General features: G+C 31.3%; 1 protein-coding gene across 2 annotated transcripts in view; it reads right to left on the reverse strand.

The window, feature by feature from the left end:
- The window catches only part of LOC148306300 (carboxypeptidase D-like), a 40,016-nt gene extending 27,507 nt beyond the window's left edge, over positions 1-12,509 (reverse strand). For both annotated transcript variants that reach the window (XM_088265221.1, XM_088265222.1), the window contains exon 1: positions 12,279-12,509. The gene's annotated coding sequence lies outside the window, so the exon portion shown is untranslated. The remainder of the gene's footprint in view (positions 1-12,278) is intronic.
- Positions 12,510-12,867: the final 358 nt, after the last annotated feature.

The raw sequence follows: 12,867 nt of genomic DNA on the forward strand, positions 1-12,867 counted from the left end.
ATTTATTTAACTTTTCTTCTTCAGTTAGTTTTTCTTCTCGTTCCACAAAAAAAAATATTCTCGGGTAATATGTCCAAAATTAAACAAGGTTTATTGGATTGAATTCTACATTTATTTATGTATATGTGAATACGTAACGCATTTCGTATTTTTACGACATTATCAAACACTCGTGTTTCAATCGATGGGTGTTTGATAATGTCTTAAAAAGACGAAACGCGACACGTATTGACATATCGCTCACTCCTTTCAAGAACGTCATAAATCAAAAATCGTCAATCTTCAGTTATGCATGTTTTCGGAATGCCCAGAAAATGTACTATATCCCAGCAAAAGCTGCATATTTTTAACTTAATATTTACCGGCCACAGGGCAGAAAGTGTTGTTTTTGCATTTTGAAGAAAAGGTATTGTTTCATAATTTTTTTAAATATACTAAATATTTTTCAAATGGAGAAAAAAACCTTTTGGTTTTACCTAAAAAGATCTGTTGTACAGTTAAAAGTTCAATAAGTGGCTTGATATTTATTTTTAATACATTGTATTATATTTTTAAACTTTAAAAACGTTCTCCTAAAAAATCAAGTTTTTTGATTTATGACGTTTTTGAAAGGAGTGAGCGATATACATAAATAAATGTAGAATTCAATCCAATAAACCTTGTTTAGTTTTGGACATATTACCCAACAATTCAATGTGGAATTCTAATAACTGTCTGCAGTTACAATAAATAAATTGATTCTGTTAATTTGTTTTGATTTCTCTAGAGGATGAAGCCGTTTGTTTGAAAGCAGTCGATATTCCAATGGGGTTTATCACTCGGTAGGAATATCTAATTTAATATACTAAACCTATAAAGGATTGTGTAAGACTCGTTTTGTGTTTATAACAGCCGATATAATCAATATTTTCATTCATAATTTTCTTTTGGAAAATTCGCCTTCGTGAAAACGCTGTTTTCGTAAGTTGGTAATGAATGACGTCACGGAAACGATGGAATTATTTTAATATTGGCGACATTGCTAAATTATTGGCGGCGGGCTATTTGTTGACGTCTACGACTAACGCACTTGTTCTTAATAATAAAATATGTGGGCAATATAAATATACATAAATATATATATATATATATATATATATATATATATATATATATATATATATATATATATATATATATATATATATATATATATATATATATATATATATATATTTAGTACTAATAGAATATATATTTTTTAATTCTAACATTTTATTAATTACAATATAACGTCTATTTTGATTGTAAAAGGTCCAATTTGATTTATTGAGTGTCCCATTTTGTTATTAAAAAGTCCAATTTGAATTGAAAACCCCATATTACTTATATTAAATGATGAATAAATGTAGTTAGAATTCGGTTTTACGTAGATCATTAGTCGCTAATTGCCCATTCCAGGTAATCGATTCAATCACTGGAAATAGATATGAAGATTCAGTTTCCGGTTTCCGGTACATGATTGAATATCAATATGGGGGTAACTGTAGTCGAGTTAACGAGGAAAGGAAACCCGATAAAAGTGACATTCGTGTTCATCAATTTTCTAATACATGTGATCAAATTGAATGAGGCTGAGGTAATTGCATAGAGAAGGATTTCCTCAACCCAAGATTACTAAACTATCCTACGAGTGACGTTGTTACTAAATATTCGTAAAAAAAATACATAGAAATAAAACGGGAGACAATCAAAAACTTTTTTTTTTTTATTTTAGGAGTAAAAGTAACATTCTTTGGGTTTAAAACATTATGTTATAATGAAAAAAAAATAAAGGTACATTAGGACGGCACTGTGTAACAGGGGGCGCAGAAACGACGCGAACATTGTTTTTTCTAGGAATCGTCATTTTGCCGTAGTAATTTTTACGATAGTTTAGTGTTCTAGGGGTTAAAAGAAGCCCTATAGTAAATATGTAATTGATTGGAAAACATATTATCAAACGTACCTATATTTCATATAAATAAATATATCTGAATTCGGCGACTAAATTCAGGCGAAAGCTGAAGATTTTAAACTTCATATGACTGACACGCCGCTCGCCGTAGGGGCAGGCAGAGAGGATAGAAAGCCACACCACTCTGTCTTTGCAAATATTATTCGCCTATTCCACATTCATGCATCTCCTCAAACAAACCAAGCGATTATTTCGACTCCTGACCTGTCCACGCCCAAATATTTGAGAATCTTCATAAAGCACATTTTTCTCCAGTCTTCCTTTACTTCTATTTGCAGCTTCATTAGCCTCATACATTTATTTTACGATTCATTATTTTGCTCATTCGATTCATATGCCCAAACCATCGCAACACACCTTTCTTCATTTTATAGATAATGCTTATGTCAGCCTTGCCTTATTTCCTTACACCACCATTCGAACATCATTTAACGTTTTGCCGCACACATCGTAGGTTAAATGTCAAAGGGCCACAACGCAAAATAAAATTAAACTCTTTTTACCAAAAATGGTATCTAAATCGTCAACATTTTCATATTCGAAAAAGACACCCACGATTCTAAATGAAATGACATGTCTAACGCTAGAACCATCCATGGGTGTCTTTTTCGAATATGAAAATGTTGACGATTTAGATACCATTTTTGTAATGAAGAGTTTATTTTTTCGTTGTGACACTTTGGCATTTAACCAGCGAAATTTCATATCATATTTATATCATGTAGATTGATTTAAATGCGTGGTCTATTGAACGAATGAAATTACTCTGTGGTTTACAGCGAGACACAAGATGAACAGTATATTTTACAGTAATTTAGTAAGAAGTACACACTGAGTACATAAATGTGTGTATAAACAGACCAAAGCACCTTTGATTTTGTTCAAAACCTGTTCTTATCAGTTCACACTGAAAATATAACACTTTTCGTGCTAACAGTAAATTCCCAGTGTGGCGACACTTGGTCAAGGGGATGTTCGGTACATTGCGATACAAAAAATGAAGCGAGAGAAATGATTAATCCCTTTTATATCCGTGGCCCTACAACAGTGCGACGGTATAGTTGCGTAGGCTGTAGAAAATATTCCCGTTACCAGACGAAGTGGTACAAATGTACAATAATGAGGTTATAATTCTTGAACAATATTGTTTTTTTTAACCATTATTTGAATACGAAATTTGGTGTTCGGACTATCGAACTTAATGTTTTTTCACAATTTTTTGAGCGTGTCTAAAGGTGGGAATATCGAAGTCTAGGCATTTATCTGGTTTTTATTCTCAAACCATATTATTCTTTACAAACATGTAAGTAATGTTATAATAAAATAAAATAATAATAAAACTCTTATCCGCACCCCAATGGTGCATAGGGCACTGCTTCATATGAACGTAGTGTTATCTTGATCGTTTACACATGAAGGAAAGGTGATCAGCCCTCCGCTTCAGGTACCAGTCCAGGGTAATATTGAATAAATATTACAGTGAAAAAATCACTTATATTTATTTGACCCCCCCTGGGAATCGAACCCAGGACCTCCAGAACGGTAGCCGGGCGTGCTGACCATTACACTACGGAGGCGGACGAAATTTAGTTAGTTAATGTTAGTTTGTCCTGACGAAAAGTAATGTTAGTAACATATATAACCACGCAACGATATTCACCCGTCTCTTCGTCAGGACAATCACTACAACAGCATGCAAACAATACTACCCGTCACTACCATAGTATTAGCTGTTGTAGTGATAGTCCTGACGAAGAGACGAGAACGTTTCGAAACCGGTAGACAAAAATCTCGGTAAGTGGTTATACACTAACATTGCTAATATTAAAAATAAAATAAAAAGTTAAAATGACTAACCAAGAAGTAAATGTTTTAAATTTTAATAATACTTTCACCATATATTTTTTTAACCTTTATTTCAATACTACATTTGGTGTTTGGACTATCGAACTTAATATTTTTTCACAATATTTTAAGCGTGTCTAAAGGTGATAAGTATGGATTTCTGGCCATTTACCGAAGGTTTCTACTAATATATTTTTTACTAATTTCAACCATATTATTGATGTCGATCTTTTAAATTGAAGCATACATAGAACTTTTCGAAATTTGAGTAATGTGTTTTTTAATCATCAGTACGCAACCGGCTGCGCAAGGGCCACTTTTTTTTAATAAAAAAAAATTAACTCCTCACCTTTCAATAAACTCTTTTCTTTTCAAAACCTTATACATATCAGTTTTTTCAATACAAAAAAGGTGTTTTGAGTAAAAAATTCAATTACATTAAATGTTACCAAGGTTTGATAAAAATTAAGTTGTGGGCTATTAATTATCCCGCCTTAATGTCATGAACGACTCAAAATATTGTATACATGTATAGTAACTATGTTTATTTAAAGGTACGAAAAATAAGTTTTCTTCCGCCTACAGATGAATTCCAGCTTAAATTAATAGAACAACTGTAATTTTGAATATTTACTTTTAAAACAAAGAAACACCTGACGAGATAGTGCCCTTCTACTTTAATTTTTACTCTTGGGCTATGAAATACTTGAATCTTGAAATAGAAATATCGATTTCAAAATTCAAGTAGAAAAAAGTTCAATTGAAGAACGCATTAACATTGAAATGAGTAAATACGGTGATTGTAATAAAAAAAAACTGCTGATTTTTATTATCATTCCCATATTTATTTTAGCTTTTTACCGATTGGATTTTATCTAAAGACTAGCATCACCCAGCTACGCGTTGCTATGGCTCAGCCAGGTTTAATGGAAAAGGAATCAAGTAGAAAACACACATTTTTTATTTGCTGTGCTTATGAAGCAACAATAAATATATAAAAAAAACCTATGAAACAAGAATACAATTAAAAATGCTATATGACAGTAGTTATCAAAAAGCACGCTGTCCGCTTTGAGTAATGTTAAGTATTGGATGTTTTGCTTGTCTTAAACAGTTGGTGCTGCCATTGCGGTAAAAGAGTGTTTTAAAATTTCACAAGTAAAAAAACTTGTCACAGGTGGAATATAAAAGCGCATATTTTTGAGCAACATTGTGTCAAAAATTCAAAGCGATCGGTGGATTACTTCAGATTTAAGATTTAGAATAAACGAACATTTGAATTTTTGTCTTTTTTTTACAAAAAATGTTAGGAATGTAAGTATATAACCACTCACTGAAATTTTGTTAACCCGTTTGGTGACGTACCCGTCTCTTCTTCAGGACAACCACTATAACAGCATTACTACCATAACTAAAAAAATTTAAAAAGTAAAAATGACTAACCGCAAGGAATTAACTTAATTAGTATGCTTTAAATATAAAAAATATTAGCAATATTTTTTTGTTATGTAAAAATTCAGTCACTTCTTTACAGGATGCTAATTCCTTTATCTTCTCCTTTAAGGTGCAATATTTGGGTGCATAAGGGGTTAGATGTTCTATTTTTAAGGGAAGCAAATTTTCTGTCTATTTTTTGTGTAATTTAAAAATAAATATACGTCATCGTCGACATTTCAAGTCCAAACACGTCTCGTTCAACACTATTTTTACAACAACAAAAACTGACAAATCTTGAGAAACATGTATTTATTTATGCATAGTATATTTGTGAGTAGTTTACACATCATTAACATTTTTCACATAAGATCGGGAATATTAAGATGGATTTTGCTTAAAAATTGATTTAAAAAAAAATTACGTCATATTAAGGTAAAAAAATAAACAATTTTACACATAGTATAAACAAAGCGTTTGTTTACACAAACTCCCCCTTATATTATATTATATTAACACTACTGATTTCATATATAAATGTTATATGACGTGTGACTAAACTAACCATTACTGTCCTCAAAATGGGACATCTACCAATTTTTATGTATATTTAAGAAAACAAGTATTTTTTCATAGTTTTTATGCATTAATAAAAAAAGGAATGTTGGAAAATAAAATAAGAGTAATGAATAATATAAATATGAAAAAATTATTGTTTTATTTTTTTCTGATGAACAAATTTTAGTAAGTATAAGTGGGTTTGCTTTCAAATAAGAATGGAATTCTTGGCTATGAATAGAAAAATAGATTTTTTTTTTTTTTTTGACATTTCATCAAAGATGAAGAAGAATATGGAAGTCTGGGCATTTACGAGGCTGACGACCGTCATAGGCTGGTTTAAGTGACCACTTTACACACGTGTAACATTCACCAATTCTACCCAATATTGACAACCACACTACTCAAATTCTTGGAAGTTCTATATATATATGAACCAATTTTTAAACATTATTCTTGAATCACTAGAACTTCACTAGAGACATATGTTGGTGAGATGAAAAGAAGCTTTTTTACTAAGCAGAAACTCTTTTATTATTATGTGAGGTCCGAATCCTGGATTATAGTCACACACATGAGAAACGCCTGAAAATATCATTTTCATTATAAGTCTATAATTTGATCAGATAATTTATTTACATTTTGAGTGTGTCCAAATACTTGTTCACAAAATCTGAATTATCTCCAATTACAGAAGTTATTTTACGACGCATAGGTGCCTACCCGTCGTACATGTTACAGTATCGATTATTGTGATCTATTTTTGTTTTATTATGTTGCTGGTAATTATTGTTTTATCTTTTTACGGAAGTGGCGGGTATTCCTTCTGCCCTTTTATAATAAATTGTTTCCTAGAATTGTATCCCTAATATACTTGTTTGTAAATTGTTACATGCAGGACATTTCGTCGTCCCGAAATTTTACTTGGGGACAACGGGACAGGCTATCTAAAAACGGGACGGTCCCGTTCAAAACGGAACGTATGGTCACCTGACGTATGGCGTGTTTAGAGAAGTACTTGGAAAGCCATGTCTATATTACCAACGATAATTTCTTAATCTTCAAACCCTTATCCGCATCCTTATGGTGCTTAGGGCACTGCATCATATAAACACAGTGTTATCTTGATCGTTAACACACGAAGGAAAGGTGATCAGCCCCTCCGCTTTGCGATAATTTAGTATGAATATTTTTTTAGGTTTTATGCTCACTATTTTCAGAACTGACTTAACGATTTTTAATGATTTTATTCCTATTGGATAATTTAAATAAAAAACGTTCCAACTTTTAACTTCATACCTTTAAACTTCATATATCAAAGTCGAAACCAGGTAATTCTACAAAGTTGAGACCAGGTTATTTGTTTAGACTTTTAAAAAAATAATCATACAAACCCATCAAGAAGTGGAGAAACGCCAGATTTGTGAACAAGGATTTGGACACACTCAAAATGTCGTAAATCATTGCACATTTTAGTACTTTTCAACTTTATGAAACCTTTCGAGTAATCAAAATAACTCAATGGCTATTAAACTCCAATAATTGTATTGTAATTCAATAAACCGTTGGTTGATTACGAGTCTGACAAATTTAAAAACAATTATAGTAATATAATATTTCATTATCTGAAAAGTCGACTGCTGAAAAAAGGAAATAGTCGGTACAATTATATCGGTAAATATTACAACTAATAATTCGAATAATAAGTATAATTTATATTTATAACACAAAAAAATAATAAAGCCACTTGAGATCTACCCAAATTTCTTTCCCTAACCGTCAGAATATTTTGAATTGTTTAAGTAGATAGTGTTTTAGTATTAATCAGTCTTGATAAAGAAGCGGTTAGCTTCGAAACCGGTAGACATTATAATTAAGTTATAATAAAATATTTATAGTGATTTTAAAACAAAGTTACATTTTAATTATAAAATCACACAGAGTTAAGTCTGGAAATGGGAGTAAATAAGGAATCAATTCGAAGACTAATTCATAAAATGTAACTATAAGATCTGCCAATTTGTAATTTCGGCATTTTTTGGACGAAAATATTTGCATTTTTTTTCAATCTTTCAATTCAATATTCAGTAATGAGATCTTGTCAACATTTCATTATCTTCCAAGTAGTCGACAAGGGTGGTTCCTTGGCAATATTAAAAATACATCGATCATCCCTTTCACAATCCAACAATACATATATAGGGTCCGCCAAATAACTTTTTTTTTTTGAAAAAAGGGCGCAAAACATCGAGTGTAGCTTCGGCTGTGTGGCACGTAGCGCCGTCCTGTTGAAACCAAATGTTGCCAATATCCTCCTCTTCAATTTTTGTGAACAAAAATCCGTTCAACATGGCCCGATAACGATCGCCATTGACTGTAACGGCCACTCCTTGCTCATTTTCAAAGAAAAATGGCCCAATTATGCCTCTGGACCAAAATCCGCACCAAAGAGTGACTCGTTTTGGGTGTACCGGCTTTTCAATGTATGCGTGCGGGTTTTCTGTGCCCCAAATACGACAATTTTGCTTGTTTACATACCCGCCAAGATCAAAATGAGCTTCATCCGAAAAGATGATTTTTTTGGCAAAATCGGCATCTTCTGTAAGTCGATCGCAGGCCCACTCAGCGAAGCGAAAACGCATTGGATGGTCAGTTGGCTTCAACTCCTGAACCAATTGGACTTTGTATGGCGTCATACCAAGGTCTTTATGCAAAATTCGTCTCAATGATGTCTCCGAAATGTTCAATTGTTGAGAACGACGGTGAATTGATGTTGATGGCGCTTCACGCACACTTTCTGCCACAACATCGATATTCTCGGGTGTACGCACTGTTTTTGGCTTTTCACGCTTTGGTTTATCGATGAGGATGCCAGTTTCTTTCACTTTTTTCACAAGATAACGAACATACGGAGCTGACGGTGCTTCTCTTCTTCCAAAAACCGTACGCAATTTTCGCACACATTCTGCAACATTACCATGATTTTCAAAGTAATGTCGCAATATTTCCCAGCGTTGTTCAAGCGTATACACAACCATATTCGCTCAGCGGAAGGATAAAACTAATTATCTGTCAAATCAGACATGAGCTAAGTGTTACCATTCACGAAATAAGCACTAGTTGAAAAAAAAAACTTTAGATGGCGGACCCTTTACATTCTTCACCCTCTTCAATGCTCCTTATCTCTCTCACCAATATTACATACTATTTGAGGGCTGTTTTGACTGCAGTGTATAGAAATATGTCCGAAATTTACCCAGTTACACAGTTACATAGCGATACAGTCAAACATCACTACATTATGTTTGAACAATACTTTAATAACAACAATGCATTATGTTCGTTAAATAATGTTTTGGGAACAATCAAAATAATTACATTTTGCGAAAACAGGAATTCACATTAGATGTATTTGAAAATAAACAACAAAAGAACCACATTACGATTGTTTTTTTTTTAATTTGTCATTAACTATCCATGTTGGCCCTCTGGGTCAACGTTGTTCGGACCTCGAGCCGATGATCGAGTTTTTTTTTTAAACAGAAGTTCTCTATTTGATACCTCTCTAGGGCTTTATTAGTTTAAACCTATATGTTTAAAAAAGAATATATGGATGAGTATGCATTATAAATCAAATTAAGATATAAGTTTTTTTAGTTTTTTTAGCCATGGACTGGTACAAGAAGCGCAGGGCTGATCACCTTGCCTTGATGCAATTAACGATCAAGATTACACTGCAACGCTACGATGCAGTGCCCTATGCACCATTGGATGCGGATAAAGGTTAGATATTGAGAAGTCAAATACATATATTAAAAAATCAACGCGATTTGCGACGTAATTTAACAAAACAAAAAGTAATGTTGGTAACCTCTCTAATTTATGTGATAAGGTAATCTATAATAGTTACGCATGTTAGCTTTTGACAATGAAAACATTGCCCGCAGAATACAAAATAAAGGATGCTGGATTTGAATGTCAATGGTCAAGTTTGACAGCCACCATTTGCAGCGTTAATGATTTTGACAAATAGTGTATATAAACAAATACAACCCAAAAATCACAGCGCACAAAACCAAAATCAAGGTTCCTACTTAAAATGCAAAATTGATCGTTATCAGATGGCCGATTACGTGATAGACAAATCGCTCACTCCTTTCAACAACGTCATATATCAAAAAACTTGATTTTTCCGGAGAACGTTTTTAAAGTTTAAAAATAAAATAAAATGTATTCAAAATAAATATCAAGCCCCTTATAAAACTTTTTACTGCGCAACAGATCTTTTTAGGTAAAACCTGTAATTATTAAATAATTATTAAACAATACCTTTTCTTCAAAATGCAAAAACAACACTTTCTACCCTGTAGCGGGTAAATATTAAGTTAAAAATATGCCGCTTTTGCTGGGATATAGTACATTTTTTGGGCATTCCGAAAACATGCACAACCGAAAATTGTCGATTTTTGATATATGACGTTGTTGAAAGGAGAGAGCGAAATGACCGTCACAAAATGTTATGATAAAAAGACCATCAAAATAATAAAAATAAATAAATTTAACTGTGTGATGTTGTAGTCTAAGATTCTAAAGTTGTAGGTTCGACTCCCTAATCATAAAGTTACGTCTATTATTTTATTAATAATACCTAACTGTAACCGGCCACGCGTTGCTGTACGGCTGTCCAAACTTAAAATACAGTAAGGGACATTTATTTTGTAGTAGGTACGTTTTTTTGCATTTTTGGACTAAATAGAATCTACTTAGTCCAAAAATGTAAAAAAAAAGTACTACAAAAAAATGTCCCTTACTGCATTTTGAGTTTGGACACCCGTGTAGCTTAGTTTGGTTAAATGGAAAAGAAATAAATTATAAAACACATTTCTTCGTCTGAATAATTTCACAATGCTTGTAAAGTAATAAATCTATAAATCAACAATGAAATCGAAAACATTGCAAATGCTGATGGCAGCTATCAAGAAGCACGCTGTCTGGTGGACAGTGAGCGATGTTTAGTATTGGTTGTATTGCTGTAACGTTCAATTGATGGCGCTCTCATTGCGGTCAAAAATATACTTTTCTAAACAAGCGTTTAAATTTTTATTTAAATACATAGATAATAAAATACGCGTATTCCAATGCAATGTTGTAAAAAAAATTAGAATCTTAAATTCTGAATTTAAGATTTTGAACAAAGAACATTTATAGTTTTATAATATTTACATACTTAGATGCATAAAGGATTATTTTAAAAAAACACTACCAAAATGGTTTACAAAACAGAAAAATTTTATTGAAGCTAATTAATCATTTTTCATTGAAACTAATTAATAAAATGTGTTTTTTATACTAAGGATATACATTTACATTTAGGATAAAATATTGTTATGTACTATTAAAATAAATAATAAAATTTTGTATTCTTCTTTAAAATCAAAACATGCAAAAATTGGTAGGTAGTAAAAAATTGCAGTAAGTGCTTTAAAATATATTTATTATTGTATTTTAATTATTTATTATTATATTGTTATTGACATTTCTCAGTAGAATTCCATTGCAATGATAACAAATTCGATATTATTGCAATTTGTACTTAAAATAGTCATAGTTAGTACATGTTTAAAATCATGAACTTAAATGTACTGAATCTTAAGAAAACATTTCAAATTAAACTGTAAAAAAAATTAAAACTAAAAAACTGTATTACCTACTTGTAAGTGTGTGTCTAAATTTCAGAAAATAATATTCTGGTTATAATTCACAACTTTATATTCGTAACCACGAAACGGGAACAACAATATTTAATTCACGTTTATTATAAGTAAACAGTATTTTTTCGTTGTAATTATTAATAGTGTAATTATTGTGTATAATTTTATCAAACATATTTATTATTATGTTTAAATTTTAAATTGCATTGTATTATTCCTGAAATCTTCTATCGTGACAAGTTTTCTTTGTTTTTCTTTGTTACGCAAAGTAAATACATATTTGTGAAATAAAATGTGGTCATAACGTTAAAAGATGTTTTCAAATAACTTCAAATATCGGTAAGTACAAAAATATATATTTAATTTAAATAAATATACAAACATGAATTAGTAATTTTAATGAATATTTTAGATAATGTAATAATAAAATTTAATTTAAGCATTATATATATATATATATATATATATTTTAATATATATTTTAAATTTATATATCTTTTAATAAAAACATTTGTTTTATTTAAAAATAACAAGAAGCACAATGATTGTGCAAAATTTTGACACATACAAATTTCGATCAAAGACAAAAGATTTTCCCGCTGAAATTTTAATGAATGAGCTTTGAGTAAGAAATTTCCTGTCGAAGGTTGAATATTTCAATAAATAATAAAATAAAATAGATTATGAAGTCACTAATTTGTGCAGATACAAAATATTACAAAAAAAAATCTTACCTTCAAATATTGCACTGACAATTTTTTCGAAAACTCGCATCAATTCCCCATCAAAATATTTCACCTCCAAAATACAACGCACAATTCTTGATATTTTTCTTTTATGTTTTATCTGTTAAATTAATCCGGATTTTTGAAGTGTTCCGCTCATGTCAAAAAGAAAACCTTTGACATTCAGAGGTTCGAGCGGCTGTAGCGACGCCCGCACTCGAGCACTTTCAGGCGCGAACTGAAGAACCTCGCCGCTCGGCGAGTACTTGCCGAGCGGGCGGCGAGGGGGGGTCGCGCCACCCCGTCTCGGAAATTCAATAGCCAGTAACCGGGAAATAGCAGAAAAGAGAAATTTTAAAAGAGAACCATTCAAACTTTCGCAGAAAAATGGCGCGCAAACAACCGTGGGTAGGTACTTTTTATTTTATTTCATATTTTATATTAAATTGTTTTATTTATTTGTTCATGTTACATACATAAGTCATATTTATTATATTACCGATGATTTCCATAACTCATTTTGGGACATTGGATTAAGGTTGACAAGACTAAAAAACAAATAATAAATAAGTTACAAATAAGAAAACACAGGGCAAAA

This window comes from Brachycentrus maculatus, unplaced genomic scaffold (assembly GCF_059751285.1).
Source record: "Brachycentrus maculatus isolate JH-2025_06_01 unplaced genomic scaffold, ASM5975128v1 h1tg000244l, whole genome shotgun sequence".
Classification (NCBI taxonomy): Eukaryota; Metazoa; Arthropoda; class Insecta; order Trichoptera; family Brachycentridae; genus Brachycentrus; species Brachycentrus maculatus.